Source organism: Pholis gunnellus, assembly GCF_910591455.1.
Source record: "Pholis gunnellus genome assembly, chromosome: 19".
Taxonomy (NCBI): Eukaryota; Metazoa; Chordata; class Actinopteri; order Perciformes; family Pholidae; genus Pholis; species Pholis gunnellus.
In genome coordinates, this window is record NC_136546.1 from 8,779,303 (window position 1) to 8,797,220 (window position 17,918).

Consider the following 17,918-nt stretch of genomic DNA (forward strand, 5'->3'; position numbering starts at 1 on the left):
TTCTTTAGAGCCATGTCTACGATTGACATTTCCTAAATCCCACCCCTTTTCACTCTGTGCTCCAATAACAGTTGAGCAAGCTTGGAACACAGCAGGACCTCGGTCAACTTTCCCTTTTCCTGTTTGCTATGCTACGTCTGTTCAAAGGTAACATTACTGCGTAAGACATATTACATTGGTGTCACAATCTACACAGACACATTACATTGTATATTGTCACAGTAACTACGAGGACCTTTTATTTTGTGTTGATTTTGGCAGTCCCTGTGACCCAAAGCGGTAGTGTTTCCGAGCACCACAGTCCCTTAAGAAAACCTCTCATTTTGCAAGTCTGCCCTTCACAGTCCTGGTTCTGGTTCACCTGTGCCTCCCTCCTCTCCATCAGAGTGGGGACCGGCCGAGTCTTTTGGTGAACCTGTATGCTTTCGTGAATATATCCTTCCTTTGCATACTGTAGTCCTTGCTGTTGGCTTCTTGAAGCTATATCACTTGGTGCCCAGAAATTCAAATACACATTTCAGCATCCGGCTAAACACAACTAGCGTCACCATATTTCTTTTTGTCAAGCTTGTCCGACCTAGAGACAGTCACTGATGTAGGCTGGACTTACGATCGTAAATGCTCTTGTTGTCTCCTTTGTTAAAATGGGTACCACCACCTTTCTCTGTAAATCCAAGAGAATATTTCCCCAAAAAACATTCAACACTGGATAGACCTGTGAAACAAAACAGCCAAGAGTATCAAAAGAAGGGTTGGGCTTAAACGACATTTTAACGAATATCTTTATTGAATCTGAATTAGTTTTCAAATGCTTTATCAAACCTTAATTAGTTAGTTTTAGCATTCAACATCTGCCTAATGTGCTTTTACTGTCATGTAAGTCAGACAATAGCCAAAGTTTCATTTTAACCATTACAGAATAAATATAAATGAGTTACAAATAATTCTGCCTGAATGTTTTGTAGACTGTTAAAACTAAAGCACGATAAAATGTTTTATCAGACATTTGTTTGCATCGGAGCTAAACTAATTTAGTTTTAATTTTAGACCTAAATTCAAGAGGCTACTGAAGGCCGACCCAAATCAAACGCCTTTGTCGGATAAATCATTCACCGTCAGTGTCTCGCCACTCTGACATGGAAGTGTGCTCTTATCTCCTCAAATATTTATTGTATGGAGGTAATGTCTGTCACATTTGGGAGCCCATCAAAGATCTACTCCCCCATTCCAAAAATAACTGCAGATGAGGTCAGTGTGCCTCCCCTTGCTGAGGACAACATATTCTATATCAACCCTTATTTAATAATCTGAGAGGACATTAAAAAATCCTCCTTCATACAGGAGCTTCTCTAAATCCATTTATTTCACTTCTGCAATTACCACGGCTGTGTAATTCAGTCCTGCCAATACCTTAGAGCACAGCCTGGATTCACTCATTCACACTGCTAAAGTCCACCACTAGGTTCTTGGGTTGCCGCCATGACAAGCAATGTCCACTCTGATGCTGCGTCCCCAACCTCTCCTTAAAACACAAGCCAAGTTCACTCAGTGGTGAAGACAGAGGCGTGAGTAGAAGAGATCTGGGAATACTGAGTCTGGCAACCTTCGGTTATGTCTGATCCAACTCACCATTAGATGGTGATCACTCGGCAGCTCCACAGCTCTTTTCATTTGATCGTCCAGAACAGACTTTTGGCCCCGCGTTCCTTGTACACGCCTGATATTCCAGTCCCTAACACAAGCCATTGAGTGCATTTCCATGGCCTAATTGGTCTCCATAGTCAAGGTATTTCCTTGGTAACACTGTGTCCACTATTTCTGCAGTGTTGGCTGTGCATAAAATATATGTTTATTGGCAAAAAATCAAAAAAAGATCAGGTTGTAAGAAACTGAAATACTGTATATGGTAGCAGTACGGCAAACTGCAACACATGCTGGTAAAGCTGCATAGCTTCATTTGATGCACAAAAGACACCCATAGCATACACCAGACATGCTATAGAGACATGACTTGTTGTCAAAGTCTAGTAGTTGCGTCTTCTGTGGGTCCAAATCTGACATTCCTAAAACGTGACAATACCAAGACGATCTAAATGCCATCACAAGCACAATTTCAGAAGTACCTAATACAGTATTCATTACATTATTAGGAAATCAGTATAAACATTGCCCCTGACAGAACCAAACCAGTGGATCTCTCATGTATTCAAATGTGTAAAATAAAGTAAAACAGCGTAGCCATCATTGCATCCTGTTCTGACTTGCCCTACACTGGTCAAACATTATGCAGTCCAACCCTGTCCTCCTAACCATAAGCAGATTCGGGATACATATAGAGCGGATGGCCCCATTTATGAAGTGGTATTAGGGTTTATTAAACTCGTGCTGCTGTGCTCTGGAAGCCCCCTCAGATAGAAGATCGAGATTTAACATTCCAGCCTTTGATCTCGGTGCTATAGTTTACCCCAAGAATACTATATGGGGAAGAAGGGAAAACAAGCCCGACATAATTATGGGAGAACTCATTTCTCCTGGCTTCCTGTTATTGAGAACATGCAGCAAATAGGCTGTCGGCACGGTATCAGCGACATGAACAATGTTTCCTCTGACGGGGTGACTGCCTCTTTGATCTGCTGAGAAATAGTCCCACACACTGCCAGTCCCGCAAGAATTAGAAATAGAGAGATAGGGTTGGTTATATGAGTTAGGGAGGGGGAGATACAAAAGTCTCATTAGTCTGATCTAGAGAAAAGTAGATGTGGACAGCTCTCAAACACACTGAGTTTGTGACATGCTTGGTCACAGACTCTTGAGGAAATCTCATCAACTCTTGTTCATGGAAACAACTGCGCCATGGTGTGGTACTGAACTCCAAAGAATGCAACCAAAATGAGTTCAGACTCAAACATTTACTGCAGCTGGTAATCTGTGGCTGACGGCTTAAATGGAAAATGATAGATGCCGCGCAAAAATTAAGTGAAAAATAAAAGGAAACGCTCGTATCCAAATATTTATATTTAATCCCAAATTGATATGTTTGTGTATAACATTTCCCCAGAAGTTGTGGTTTCCCACTGCTGCCTGGAGCGAGTTAGAAACGATGATCCAATGCTGTAGCGGCACGCAAACTGTAATTTGAATGCAAACACAATTATGAAAGTGGGATCCTCCACTATCATTAGTGGTGAGAGTCTGAAAGACAGCAATGGATGCAGCACTGTATGCAGTTGACATTACATCGCCCCAAAATGAGAATGAGACTTGGAGGCTGCTATGGTTTCAGTAAGCCAATCATCCCCAACATGCTGGAAGGCAGAATGAACAAAGAAAATTAAAGAAAAATGTAAGACACATTTGAAACCCCAAACTAGCCAAATTAAATAAAGTCTCAGTAGCGAAACCAAGTTTAAGAAAACATGCTGTATTGGTGGAGTCTGGAGGTTTGAATCTCTGCTCCAACCTGATTGGGCCCAACCCCGTAATACTCCTGTAATTTCTTAAAATTCTTTCGGGTCGTGTTTATGCCAGTTTCCCGATGTTTTTTGTCTCGTTTTTGTCACTTGCAGCAGTGATGCTGCTGCTTGCAAAGCATGTAAGTTAGTGTAGGGTCGGACCTGATTTTTCATAGTTCTAGTGCAGTTCAGCTTCTGACCCTCTGATAGTTTGTGGTGCACAAAGTCTTGTTTTCCTGCTGGTAAGCGTAGCATCTCCAGGCAAAACAGACGTTATCATTTTAGTGCTCTGGCAGCCGAAAGCCTCAAACAAGGATACCGGTAATTCAGAGCTCATTAGAGGCTGCAGTTAATGTTAGTACAGAAACCACACAGTCATTAAACACAATGTCATGCAATAAAATGACATAATAAAATATTTTATATAAGATTGAAACTAAAAGCGTCTCGGTGGTTTGGTAAACACAGAGAGCTCAGTTTAATACACTGAGCAACTACAACAAGACAAAACTATGAATGAACAAACACTCTTCGGGGTGTTCATTAAAACATATAGCTACATGCAGTATGATTTAAAGCCCTCCTCTTCACATTATCTTGGGAATCTTCAGAATCCCTCCCTAAAACAAGCAAGAAGGTTATTCTCACCAGGTAATATTAGGGCTGATGCGCTGGTCTTAGGATGGCCACTGATCTTTGATCCCGTCTGTCAGGCTCTATTCATAGTCGTCTCGCATACCAATAACGGGAGTCATCAACAGTGAACTATACTCACTGTTTTCTCCCTCTCTGTCTCTGACTTTCTCTCTTTCCATTCCCGTTTCTCTCTCTTCTTCTTATTAATGGGCTGTTGTCAGCATGGCAATTTGCATAGCAACTATGAGGGCATCTTCAGCTAACTTTCTCAGGTATTTAATGCAATTTCCAATATAAGACGAGCCTGAGAACCAACACGAGTCATACAAATAAATCGGGCTATTTGCAATCCAACTGTGAGCCTCAAAACAAGCGTCATAATGCTTCGTCAAAAGGCCGGCAACGTGACCGCCGTGCTTGTATGGTCAGTGAAAGAGGAATGTTATAGGGATCTCACCCAATCAAAACAAGGCATTTAAATGGCATCTGCATTTTGAATTAGTCATTTTTCATCAGCAGCGGAAATATCTGCTTTGAATATTATATTTAAAGTGAATTTCCTACCTTCAATCAAAGTTAATTGCTATTTTTTTTAGTTTAGCTAAACTGGAATGATGTGACTCAACGCCATAGAGCCCTGAAACGTATTCCTTGAGCCACTTCTTGAAACAATTAATTCTTCACTCCTACAAGTATGAAAAACAAACTCTTTTATCGTCTATCTGCTAACGTTTTTGTTAAACTGTGTGTCCAGTACTCTGACGTCTTCTTTCTTGGATTGTTTTGGCTGGTGAAGTGTGAGTTTCTGTTGGTGGAGCTCTTTTCTTTGTTCAGCCTCTGTGGCTATCACTGCTTGTTTTCTTCAAACCACTGCTACAGCTGGAAGCATAAAATGCATCACTTCCTGTGTGACTCCCAGCAAATGTAAAAGCCTTCAAGTGGAGGAACAATAGGGACATGAAGATGCAACAGATTATTGTTTAAAGTGGCTGAATTCCTCATTGTCTTGAGGTAAAAAGGTATTTCTTACACACACATTTCAGAAAACTATGGAGGGAAACTAAGCCAAGCCAGATTGAAAACGTTCACTGCTCCAACTATAACGGTATAGTTTTCATATCATTTTCTAATTCGTACCATGAATGCCATTTGCTAAACTAAGAAATTAGGTGAATGGGGGAAGCTTTATTTTGGAAAGCAAGGGCTGCAGAGTCTCGGCGAGGATCAGGAGGCACCATTATATGCTCCAGGTATTTCAGGGAGGTTGACTCTGAACAAATGAGGGACAGTCCGTCTACTTTTGGGTTCACTGAGTTCATCTTCATATGAGCTTAATTGAGCTGCTTGAGAGACATCCCACCCCCTGCAGACAAAGCATCTGGACGTGAAAGGGTGGATTGCTGCGTGTATATCCTGCAGGTCTTTCCCCAGCCTTCATTGAGTTGCTACTCAATTTTACATGTGGAGGACTGGAAACTGGACACTTGAAAAGTGGTCAAATGCAAAATATGGGCTAGATACAACGTATGTTAAGTCTTCACTTTTTATAATGAAGGATATACAAGTATTATTTGCTTCAATGTTGATCATTATGTTAAATCATAAAAAGTTGATTTACAGATGTCCAAGCGCTCATATGTCTCTGAATCTGACTTGAAAATGACAGCTCAATTTGTTTTGAGGTGGGTCATGATTGGCTAGCTGCTTCGCTACAATGCAGAAATTATTAATTTGATAACATTAAGAGGCTACAGGCATGCTAATATAGCTCTGTGAGGCTGTACTTTTGCTTTGAGCTAAATGCCAATGTCGCAGCGCTAACATGCTCATAAAGACAACAATAACATGCGAAGCAGGTATTATGCTCTCCATGATCACAAGCTTACTTTAGCGTGTTAGCATACTAACATTTGCTAATTAGCATAAAACACAAAGTGCAACTGAGACGGAATCCGTCTTCACTGACAGTTGACACGCTTTGACTTGAGGTCTGCATTGCACTTTAGCTGCATATGTCTGCACAGTCTGTCTGGGGCTTCTTGATTCCCATCTCATACATGCAATGGAATTTTCATTTTTATTTACACCTGTAAAGGGATATAGAAAGGTGGGGATTCCCAGCAGCATCCATCCTCTGAAATGAAGACAGTTTCAAAGGTTGCCTGGGACACATTTTATGAGCACCTCTCATTCAGGGACAAACTCAGACAGCAGACATTCTTTGCATTCCTGCCCCCTTCCAGTAAACACCGGTTGGGTGTTCAAAGTTTCGTTTGAATTCTGCTCTGACTTTCTCCGAAAGCGGCCTCACGCATCTAATGAGTCTTCTCTCCGTTACTTGTCTGGGCGGCTGTGACTTTCATGTGCCGCTCTTTATGCAAATCCCCGCAACAAGAGGCTGGTGTGCACATGTTAAGTCACATGCGCTCTGAATTACATTCTTTCGCTCTATTTTCATGTCTTTTTTTCTGCCTGTTTTCTGACCACAATTGGCTTCTCAGTTTATGTAATCACTTTTCCAGTGAAAACCACTGGAGTTTCCCCCAAATATTTGCTTTTCACCGTGTAGCGAAGTGTCTTTTGCATGCTACACCTACACACAGTAAATCATACACAGCATTCTTCAGAAGTCGCACAAATTCCTCAAAATTGGGTCTTTACATGCTCCATCACTGTGACAAATATCCTGCATACCTGCGGGGCTTATCCACCTAGGGTATAAATGGCAGGCTGGTGAGAAAATAGACTCACCTGCCTGCACATACAATAACAGGGACGAAGGCATTGTAGTACATCACTGGGGTCCAGTGGCTTAGCACAACTCCCCTGCTTAGAGCAACAGTATGAACTCAACTTGCATGAAGCTACTGCTGTGGAGTGCGATTCCTGATGTTTATAGGTAAAACAATTACCCAGGACCTTCTGGATTTTATTCTTCCATACCTCTGTGTCACATTCTTTGAGGCTATACATGTACATTTGTACCACATATATTGCTCAATGGATATGAAAAATATTAAAAGCAGCAAATAAAGTGAGATATTATTGTCCAAAACATCAGTGATATGATTTCATGATTTGATCAAAATGAACAAAAATAAAAGAGTTTCAGGCCTACAAATAACGTGTTTCTGAGGATATTATCATCCAAAACATCCAACTATTGGGATTTCAACCCTTTTAGCAGACAAGGCAATTTTCTTGGATTAAACTAAATTGTTATCATGTGCAGCCAACATTCTTTAAGTATGCACTTTTTCCAATATCTCCACACGGCAACTATATTATGGTTAAGATAGGATTGGATGGGATGTCCGGGGCCGATCCAGGTATATTTTAATGGATTGGCTAAAACACACAAAGTCCAGTTTCCTGCATGAAAGGAAGTAAAACCACACTACGACCAACTTATTGAAAAACAACTCACGGTCCTTGTTCTCCATGTTGCTAAGTCGAGTAGGCCTACATAAGGGTACACTGTTTCCTGCATTGGCACTGAATGCCTGAACTCATAGGCATACTGGGCTGTATGAAATTTTAATGTTTGTGCCAAATACAGGTTACAACTACAAAGGTGCACTCAGTAGAGTGCATATCACGGCCAGGTGTGTCTGAAACGACAACTGCTGTATTGTGTGATTAAAAGAATACAACCCACAATTGGCTAACCAATCATTACAACTCAAAAACAAGCTGCAATGTACACAGGCAATCAGCAGTGAGTGTACCGGGAGTTCCGTTAGCTGTCAGCAAAACACACCTTCCAAAACACTTGAAAGTGAGCAAACTGTTCCCCCCCCTCTACTGTGACTCTGGCCGTAGAGTGGTGGCTCGGGGCAAACTGTGACGATGGGAACCACTGACGTGGGAAAGAAAATCTCTAATGGCCATAGAAGGTAAACCGCCGCTGTAAATAATAAAACTAACGATGCGTGAACTGCTGGCTCGCTGTCACGGTTTACAGTACTGGGATTACAATGGAGCCACTGCTAATGTTATCAGTAACAACTGCCCTCTTCTTACTGTGACAAGTCACAACGTCTGGGGATAAAAATGGTCTGGTAAAAAGGTCTAGAAGAGTTGCCACTGCTCACCTTTAGAGGCTAATAAAAGGTCACGATTGTTGCCATGACTATGATAGACTTTTCTCGCACTGTTTAACGCTCCTGATCGATCTTACACTTCAAAACAGCTTTGGATTGCTCTGGAAATTACCCGATGCTGAACAGATTCAAAGGCATCGTGGTTCTTTGAACTGTGCTGATGGCATCCTCATTCAATTCATTTGAAGTTTATTGCAAAATGCTCTGACTATTGAAATCATATCCATGTGAAGACATTATTTATGCCAGAACAGGCTTGTGCCAAGGTCAAATTTTATGAGTAACTTCATGTTAATTTGAAAAGTTGGTAAATCTGAGCACCATCCACAACAAAATACCAATAACCTGCTTGTAATAAATTCATTACTAATGGAATGTTTTGGATATTACAGACCGTTTGGTAACATAAGGTGCCTCAGTGAAAAAAAGGGACAATCAAGAGATGCTCAAGGAGAACTCATACATATAACCATTGAAAACAAGCTGAACAGCTGGGGCACATGTGTTTTGGTGATGCAACAAGGTATCTATCAGTAAAGGTAATGCTAGTGTGTATGTGTGCTCGAAGCCAAGTAGTGCATCAGAGACGCTGATTCAAGATGTTGGACTTGGTTGAAGCCAAATAGCACTGGACCCGTGACTGAGGACATGACCTGTCTGTTAGCACATGGAATACGTTTTCTTTTGATGGGCCAACACAGGAAGGGATGAGAAAAAAATTGAACCCATATTGTGTTGTTGCCTTGTGGCCCCGACCAGCTGAATGCTGTGTCATCACACAAAAGCACGTGGATGAGAGAAAGGGAAAAAATGAGGAGGGATAGAATGAAACGCAGCTCCTTTGTTTACAGATCTCACAACGACACAACGCGCTGTGAGGATTCATCCCCGCATTATTTTTATATAAAAACTGAGTCAACAATTTGCCTTGACCATCACGCCGTGAAAAGCTAGGATCTGAGCTCATGCTGTGTGACTGGCACGAGTAGTTTCGCACAGTGAAAGGAGTTGTTTACCGTGGTGTACATCTATGGAGGTGCTTCCGTTTTGCACTTGCAATATTTAAAATTGATCCGTGAACAAAAATCTGCACCAGTGCCAAAAATGCATCTGGTGGTAAAAATGTTTTTATTGGGTTGGGCCTTAAATGAGTACAAAACAACACTTATTGAAGTGTTGCTTATTGAAGATAAAAGTGTAAAACATGGGAAATTTGAGTCAGATTTCTATCTGCAGGTCTTAGAGGTAGAAATTCAATCCTTTATACCCCGAAGTAAAAGCTTAATCCCTCCACACATGCTGGTGAAATACAAGACACTTTTAACCACTATGTTTTAAGATTTGCTATCTTTTCCAGCGGGGCCGGTGTAACCTGATATAATACCGAGCACTGTGTTAATAATCATATCGCAGCAGGTTTTCCTTTCCTCCAAGTCAACAAGCATTCCTGAGCTGTGACCGTGACAGACTTTCACAGGGATCGAGATGACTCCCGGAGCCAAGCACAGCTCTAACCTCAAATCAATGGTGGCTTCAACTGATGCAGGAAAACAGGTAGGAAGCTGGGCCTGTGATAAGGGCCTTATCAGATGTGTATCAAAACAACCAAAACACCTGCAGAAAGTTAGATTTTAAGGATTCAAATGGCATTGGAGTGGAATGAAGTGGATAGAGGTGAAACTATTGACTAAAGGTGTAGGCAAAGGTCATACTCTGTGAGCAAACACTGATGGTAACTATCTCTTTTTTAACATTGAAATAAACAGCTCGCTATCAGATATATTTAAGGTATATTCGCAGAGATGTACATAAAATATATGTGCATAATGATGTCACAGGCTTTAGGTGTGTATTAGCACTTTGTTGTCGACAGTAAAGTATAAAAGTGAGACTTAAACTAGACTGCGATGTCGACCTCCATGACATCTTGTCATTATCGCACCGCTTCGTTCATATATTCATCCTCACAGAAGACATGTGACACGGAGGTACGTGACAACGATGGGATTCTGACGTGAGTTTCTGACTGGATCGTCTTTGGCAAAGCTCAGGGTTACGTCATCTGAAGAAGTGATATTGAAGAAGAAATTCCCCCCTATATTGTACAGCAATTGGCCCAAAAGCCCTCGGAGTTTCAAAAGAATTCACTGCATAATAGATATTTTAGTAATTCAAGTAAAGTGTCTGTTTTTACCTTATACTTGAAATAGATGAATGGTTTTGAGTCCATTATTTTGGAATTAATTTCGAATTAATTACAACGTTACAAAAGCTATCAAAATGTGTTTCTCATCACATAGGAAATGTCTCAGTATCAGCCACCTCTTTTTCAACTCAGTGTGCCTCTGTACCTCTTTAAGGTCGAGCTATTCCAGCTCTATTGTTTCTCCGCGAGGCGAGATTATGGTTTGTTTATTCTGACATTTCCATGGAGAAACAGAGAAATGACACAGATTAGAGGAACTCAAATAGTACTTGAAGGGGGGAATATTTCAGCCTTCAGCGTTTCCAATTACGTCACACTGGTCTAATGTCAGGGACACTGACTGGTCTCGAGGTTACTTTGAAAACCTTCTTCCAAGTTTTTGATAAATCAAATTTGATCATTTCCATAACCAAAAGAAAATAGAACAAAATAAAACAGTACATTGGGGAAACTCAGTGGAAGGAAGAAGAAAAATGTTTTGAATAAGGAAACCATTTTCCAGACAAACAAAATAAATCCATGACATGTGCTGGCATGTGATTATGTTTTTGTTTGTTTAGTTTCATATCAAGCCAGGTCATGTCAAGAGCCTTCGGAGAATCTCAAATTGATAATATCCTGGAACATTCAATCAGATGAGATGACAACAACACCTTGTATTTCATAGTTATTGACCACGTTTACATTCTTTTCATAATCACATGGTGTAGTATCTGACTTATTGAGAGCGGGGTTAAAAACCTGCTACCAACAAGAGTACACATGTTAATAACAATTCATTTTGCTCCAACAATTACAGCACTCCTGGGCGTGATACAGACTGTGACAGCTTACTCCTGCATAAGGAAAAATAACAAACACTGAATAACCTTTTTATTTGCAGCACCACTAAAAATAACTTCCTGTACTGTTAAGGAGGCTTGTCAAAAAAGCGCCGGGGAGCCGGGTAGAAACAAATTCAACCTGCACCCCGTGTCACACCCTCCGGATCAAAGTGGAGGGCTTGACTGCTATTGTGCCGTAAATCCTGTTGATATCCACACAAACATGACCCCTCTGACACTCACAGCAGAGAGGAAGGGCCATAAAAGCTCTCTGCAGACATTTCCATTCAGGATTCTGCTGCGCTTGGGGCCGTGCCACAGCACCATGAAGAGTGATTATTTTGCAGCTGTTTCTTGAGGGACCCCCACAGAGAAGGTGGATTTGGTTGGATGCCAAAAAGGAGGCTGCAGAGAACGATGGTGTACAGTCACTCGGCAGAACATGTCAAATAAACAGTGCAGTTGTGCAAAATGAGGATGATGTGCCAAACATTTTGTCATCTATTAGCATGTGAAAAAATAGAAATACACTGATCAGCCTAGCATCCATAAGTTCTGCTTTCAGGTCATAACTTTGTTATCGTAGTTATGATAAGTTTCTAGATAGTTAGGGAGTTTCTAACTCTTAAATAGCGCTCACGACAAAATGATTCTGACTGTGAAACTTGCCTAAGCTACAATTTTTCCGACTTGGCGCTTCCAAATATGGATTACATACATGGATTACAGCCATGCGTTAAGAGTAGCCTTTACCGCTAACTTCTTAATGGCTCCAAACAGCGGATGGAAAGATGCCTCATTAGCATTTCTTCTTTGTGACATTTCAACGGTTTGCTTAAAATGACCTTGAATATTGAATGGAAACACGATGTTGGTATCTTTGATGCACTATACTTAAGCAGTGATCAGCCTTTCCTGCTGGTCTGTTATGTTTGTAAGGACCTTAGGCAAGTAGCAGCAGTCGCATTCACATTTCAGGAGTTATTATCATGTCAGAAAAAGATGAATTGGACTGTTGCTTTGGGTCACAGACATTTCACTGGGTAGTTTCCAGAGTTAGCCAAGTCTGAGTCTAAAAAAATCAAACAGGCAAAATGCTTTCAAGGAAAACTGAGTAAAAACAGTTACAACAAATACATTTTGGCTAAATCTTTGTCCTTTCAAAAGTCAGAGATCATCCGAGGGAAAGAAGCAATAAAATGTGTTGTTGAATACCACGCCCGCGCCAGCGGCAACTAATGAGTTTCTGATCGACATTTATTTGTTTCTGTGCGAAAGTTCAAAGACGTATTAGAGCCACTCCACCCAGTCAGATTTACTAATGACTCCCCTCAGGAATGTGATGGAAGAAGAAGGCAGAAGACACTGATGTTTACATAGTTTGATACGCGTATCTCTTCAACAACACTTTGTTTTACAAACCACAATCTTATTGGAGTCGGATGTAACTTATGGGGTTAGACAGTACATGCATCTTATTATCACATGTTTATTATGGTAAGTGGTAAATGGACTGGATAGCGCTTTTCTAGTCAACACTACATGTCCTCATTGACCCATTTATACACCGATGGCAGGACTATCTAACATTTACTCCCATTCATACACCACAGGAACAGCCTGCGGGAGCAATTTTGGGGTTTAGTGCCCAAGGACACATCGACATGGACTAGCGGAGCCGGGGAATCAAAACACCGATCCTCTGATTGAAGGACGATCCTGTTGAACCGCTGAGCCAGAGTCGCCCCATTACATTTCAGTACAAGAAGTTGAAGAAGTTTAACGCAGAATGCTTGTGTGTCTGTTGTTTAATAAATAAAGTGCTGCTTTGATAACTAACTGGCTGTTAGAATATAAGATGCATCACTTCCTGTTCAGCAAAGATTTTGCTCCCCAGTGAAGACCGACCAAACAACAATTCTTCAAGCTTAGGAGATGACGAGGAGATGAAATTAGAACTGAACGACTTTAAAGTAAACAGCAGAAATATGCTGCTCAAGTAAAGAGTAATTTACCAGGAATGCACGAGTTGATGAGTGACGTTGCATGGCACTGCTGCTGTACATTCCTGGGTTGGTACGCCCGCCCCCTCCCCACTGTGCCAATGTAGTGGTTTTATTGAGATGACTGAGGAGGCACAGGTCCGACACGACATAACCTTTGCCAGTTCCACTCATCATAATGAAGAGTCTGACACACTGAACTCGTGACCTCGAGAAAGGCAAGACAGCTATGCCACCAAGACAGGTGGCGTTTTCGTCTGTGCTTCACAAGAGAGGTCAGAGCATGATGCATTCTTGAAAAGATTGTCGCAGGAACTGATAAATTCAACAGATACAAAACAGATTTGGGAAGACACATGTCCTGAAAACATGAACCGCTGTCACATTTTAGCGCTTAGAGTACTTTATCAACAGAAACGTGTCCTCAAAAGGGTTCGCAGCAGATCAAAGTACGAATACAACTGGCCTGACATGTTTTCAGTTACCCAGATATGTTAAGGAGCTTAAAACCGGATTGTCAACAACATCTGAGCGCTGAAGCTCTATGAAGTTCACTCACATGTTCAATGAGGAATACTGATGTCAAGAGTGAATGTCGTTGAAGGGTGAGGGCTTTTTATCCTCCTGAGAAGGAAATGTTAATTTATAATAATAATAATATATATTATCATCTCAAGTTAGTGAGATGACAGGGAGTTAAGATGCTCATATATTTTCTCAATCAATCAAATAATTGTTTCATCACTTCGGACTGCTGTTACCTTGAATTCTTGAAAAAAAATGTCTTGCATGCTTCCACGGTGAACGAAGAATCAAAACACAAAGAAAAGTCTTTGCTAAAACCTCACTATTTAAAACATTTCCAGATAAACAGTCTCCCGCTTGCCTGTTTTTAGCAGAGATGCACGGGTACTGGATACATGAAACTTGGATTTTACTGCACAAGTTGTGTGTGAGATTTTGTAAATGGATATTTTGATATAGTTTTTCTGTTGCTAAATGCGGCACCTATTTACTTAAATTCATTAAGACATCTCAGTCTATGTATTCTTTGTTCGCAGTGGAGGCATGTGAGAAAAACATTGATTTCTTCAAGAATCCAAGGTAACATAATAATGAATAATTGATATCGAAGTGATCTTTAGGAAAAACACATTCAAACACTGAAAGGCACCAGACCAGCACAGTGTTCATGTCAGTAAGATAGCAAACCTTAACTTTTACAATTCATGTTCTAAACAGTATCAATTAAAACTTCTTGGGGAGTTTAGTGACTTCAAGCCCAAACTCTGTGTTTATAATCATTGAGACAAGACAAGAGAGGAGTGTGTTTTTGCCAAAAGCTGATTATCTGTTTATTGGGATGCACGGTTTTAAGGGACATTACTGCAATAGCATCCCATCACTGCTGATGTGAATGGACAAGCACTAAATCAGTTTAATATTTCCTGTTGGATTATTACACAAACACTGTCCCAAAAAGCTAAACATGAAGACTTTAATTCAAACTTCACTGATCCAGGATGAAGTGAGAGATTAACATCAATGTGTGATGTTGTTGAAAGCTTTAAAAAAAATCAAGTAAGTAGACCTTGAGTTAAGATCGTTTGTTTTAAGTAGCTATTGATCTGTATTATCCATTATTGCATTGTTGATAAGTTTGTAGTAGTACAGGTTTGATGTTTATATGTACATGAATTGATGTACTATATACAGAATATTTGTGTATACGTGTAAATAGTATAATTTGTTCAAAATAAACAATAAAAAATACTTTATACTTACTTTTAAATTACTAAAATATATATTTTTAGATTACTCACAGAGCTAAATGTACAACAGAGGCAGAGACAAAGATACTGAAGAGTGTTAAACTTTTGGATGGCTGCAGAGCCTTTAAGGGTACAAAAACATCAACTTGTAGATAAGAAATGAGTAAGGGGAATCTGAATGGCACAAAAAGAAACCAAAGCAGCACCTAAGTAAGTGGACTGTGGAGGTTTTATTGAGATCTGCAGTAGCTCTGGAAGTCATTGAGTAAACTGATTCACCAATGTACTGTAAGAAGAATTCCATAAGATTACAAGCCATTAAATACGCCGGTGCAGGTTTATCTGATGGCATGACAGATTGATCCTTTTGCCTTAAGCCTGGATGTTAGCCAGAATTAACAGATTGTGTGTGATTTACAATGCTGTCTGGCAGTCACAGATGACAGAAAGAATAGCTGCTTCCAATGTCTGTCAAAATCTTTAAAAAAGTGACACGACAGAGCCCTGCTCTTCCTCTTTGTAGCTGAATAAGTCGAGTCGGGACAAAAACAACAACTTCGGAAACAGGTCGTCTACATGGAGCAAAGTTTTAATGCTAAAGCCAGAGGATAGAATACCAAACATGACACCACAAATAGGGAAGCTTTAGGTAAACACTTCAATGAATGTCTGCGTGACAGACATTTTAACATCTGTTTTGTCAGACGGATTTCGTAAACAAAGGATTTCTCCCTCTGAGACCAAACACAGCGAGAGGTTCTCAGCGTCGGAAACCCGCCTCACGTAAGCCTTTAGACATAAGACATTAGAGTCCCGAACATGTACACATAACCTCTCGTGTCCCACTGAATATCCAGTCCCACTGATAACATGAAGTAACATGACAGTCAGGATGTGATATTGAATGGAGGGTGACAGTTTGCACGTATGTTGACAAAGTAGAAACATACTGTATTTTGTCTGGTATTGATGCTACCATCAATCAAACCCAACTATGAACAGTACGGTACATCGAAAAAAATGTAACAATGAATAATGAAGAAATGTACAGGGATAGATGCTAATATTTTAAAGTAACTGAAACGAGGAGGTATCTTAAGAAATAACTCCTTAACGCCATTTCAATAGGAAACGATACAATCAAACTGATTTTGTCGCTGACCCGCACTTGCGTTGCATTTAGTTAGCATTCAGTAACACTGTAACCTCATTGAGACACTTAGTCCCCTTCTTATGCCACAGGGGGCCACTTCCAGGGGATATTATGTGGCCACAGAGAAACCTTTTGTGGGCCATGGTTTTACAAAATGATTTAGGTAGCAACTAAGGTTGAACAATAACACTCGGTTAACATATAACATAACATAACTCGATTGAATACCCAGAGGATGGCCCATTACAATATATATTGTACTGTTATTGCAATATATCATCGCATATACCTTAAAAGACGTTGTAGTAGCAGCCACCGGTAGTCATTTGCTCTTCGTTTCAACATCTCATCGACATTTGCTCAATGTCAGAATGACTCAGATTGCATTAATAGTAGCATTATTCATTTGTTTCAGTGCCTAAAATGACCTAAAATAATGTTTACTAAAAGCGTCTTTGAGTCGTGTGAATCATTTCCCTTGTCATTCAGGACCAAACAAGCTAAACAACACATACACAAACAGTGACATGTCTCACATCCCATTTCCCCCCAATGGACACTTTAACCAAACTATGATCTTCCTCTCATCTTAACCATATACTCTTCGCCCTCTTATTTCAGCCAAACATATCACAAAAAAAGTAATATAAGTCGTATTAATTTCTGTCCTGGCGCATCAGATGAAAGAAATGCTTGTATTTGTGGTTTTGGAAGAAAAACGTGTTTCGTCGTTTAATTTGGAGCATTTTTGGAGTTACTGCTGGGACACTGATGTCTTCCAATGAGCGGCTCCTGAGTGAGCAGGTGGTCAGAGAATTCATTGAACCGTCAGTTGTTCACTCATGCACTAAATAGTTGCTGAAAGATATTTTCTCACTCAGAGGTTCTTAACCTGGTGGTCGCGGCCCTCGGAGGAGGTCACATACAGGTCAAAGGAAAGGTTGTTAAAAAGATGTGTTTTAAAAGTGATGACGATAAAGGAGGGAGAATAGTGTGGTCAAATGAATGGATGTGAAACGATTTCTCCGTAGCACAGGAAACAGGAAGATGATGGTTGAGATGTCGGGATGAAGTCTTCGATTCAGAGCCATATCAGCTGTCACACAAGAGAAGAGGAACTGAAAAAGAGTTAAAAACAAATGCGAATAATTAAATGATATAACTCCACGGCCAGAATGATTGCAAAAAGATCTAGAACAGCGGGTCCCTGACCATGACGTGCACTTTAGATCCCAGTCATCGAGTTAGAACCAACAACTCCAGGCTGGGTTCATTACACACTGTAGAGCAGGGGCATATTGACTGCAATCCAACTGACATATCCTTCAGTAAAACCATTATACCTGACGTAAACAATCCGAGGCTGTCGGGATGACTGGATAGTACTCTGCCAGGGTGTGTAGTGCCCGTACCTGCAAGAGGTGTGCAAACAAGCCCTCACTTTGCATGCCAATGCCCGCTCCTGATCCACGCCTATTCTCCGTAACTGCCGGCATATGAGACACTCATCTAATTGTGTGTTGCTTGATTTGGGCTGTGCAGGTCTGGACCAATATTTTCCCTTTTGTCCATGCCCCCGTGACTTTGTTTCAACACTGCATTTATCTGTCTTTTTTTTTTGTTTTTTAACTCTCTCTGGGAAAGAGCATTCGGGATCAAATTGTGCAGGACAAACACAGTTGAAAGCTGTTGCTCAACAAAATCTTTGTAGCTATGCGGCTTCTGAACGTGACAGGCCTTTTCTACGGGGTCCATCGGAATCAGCTATG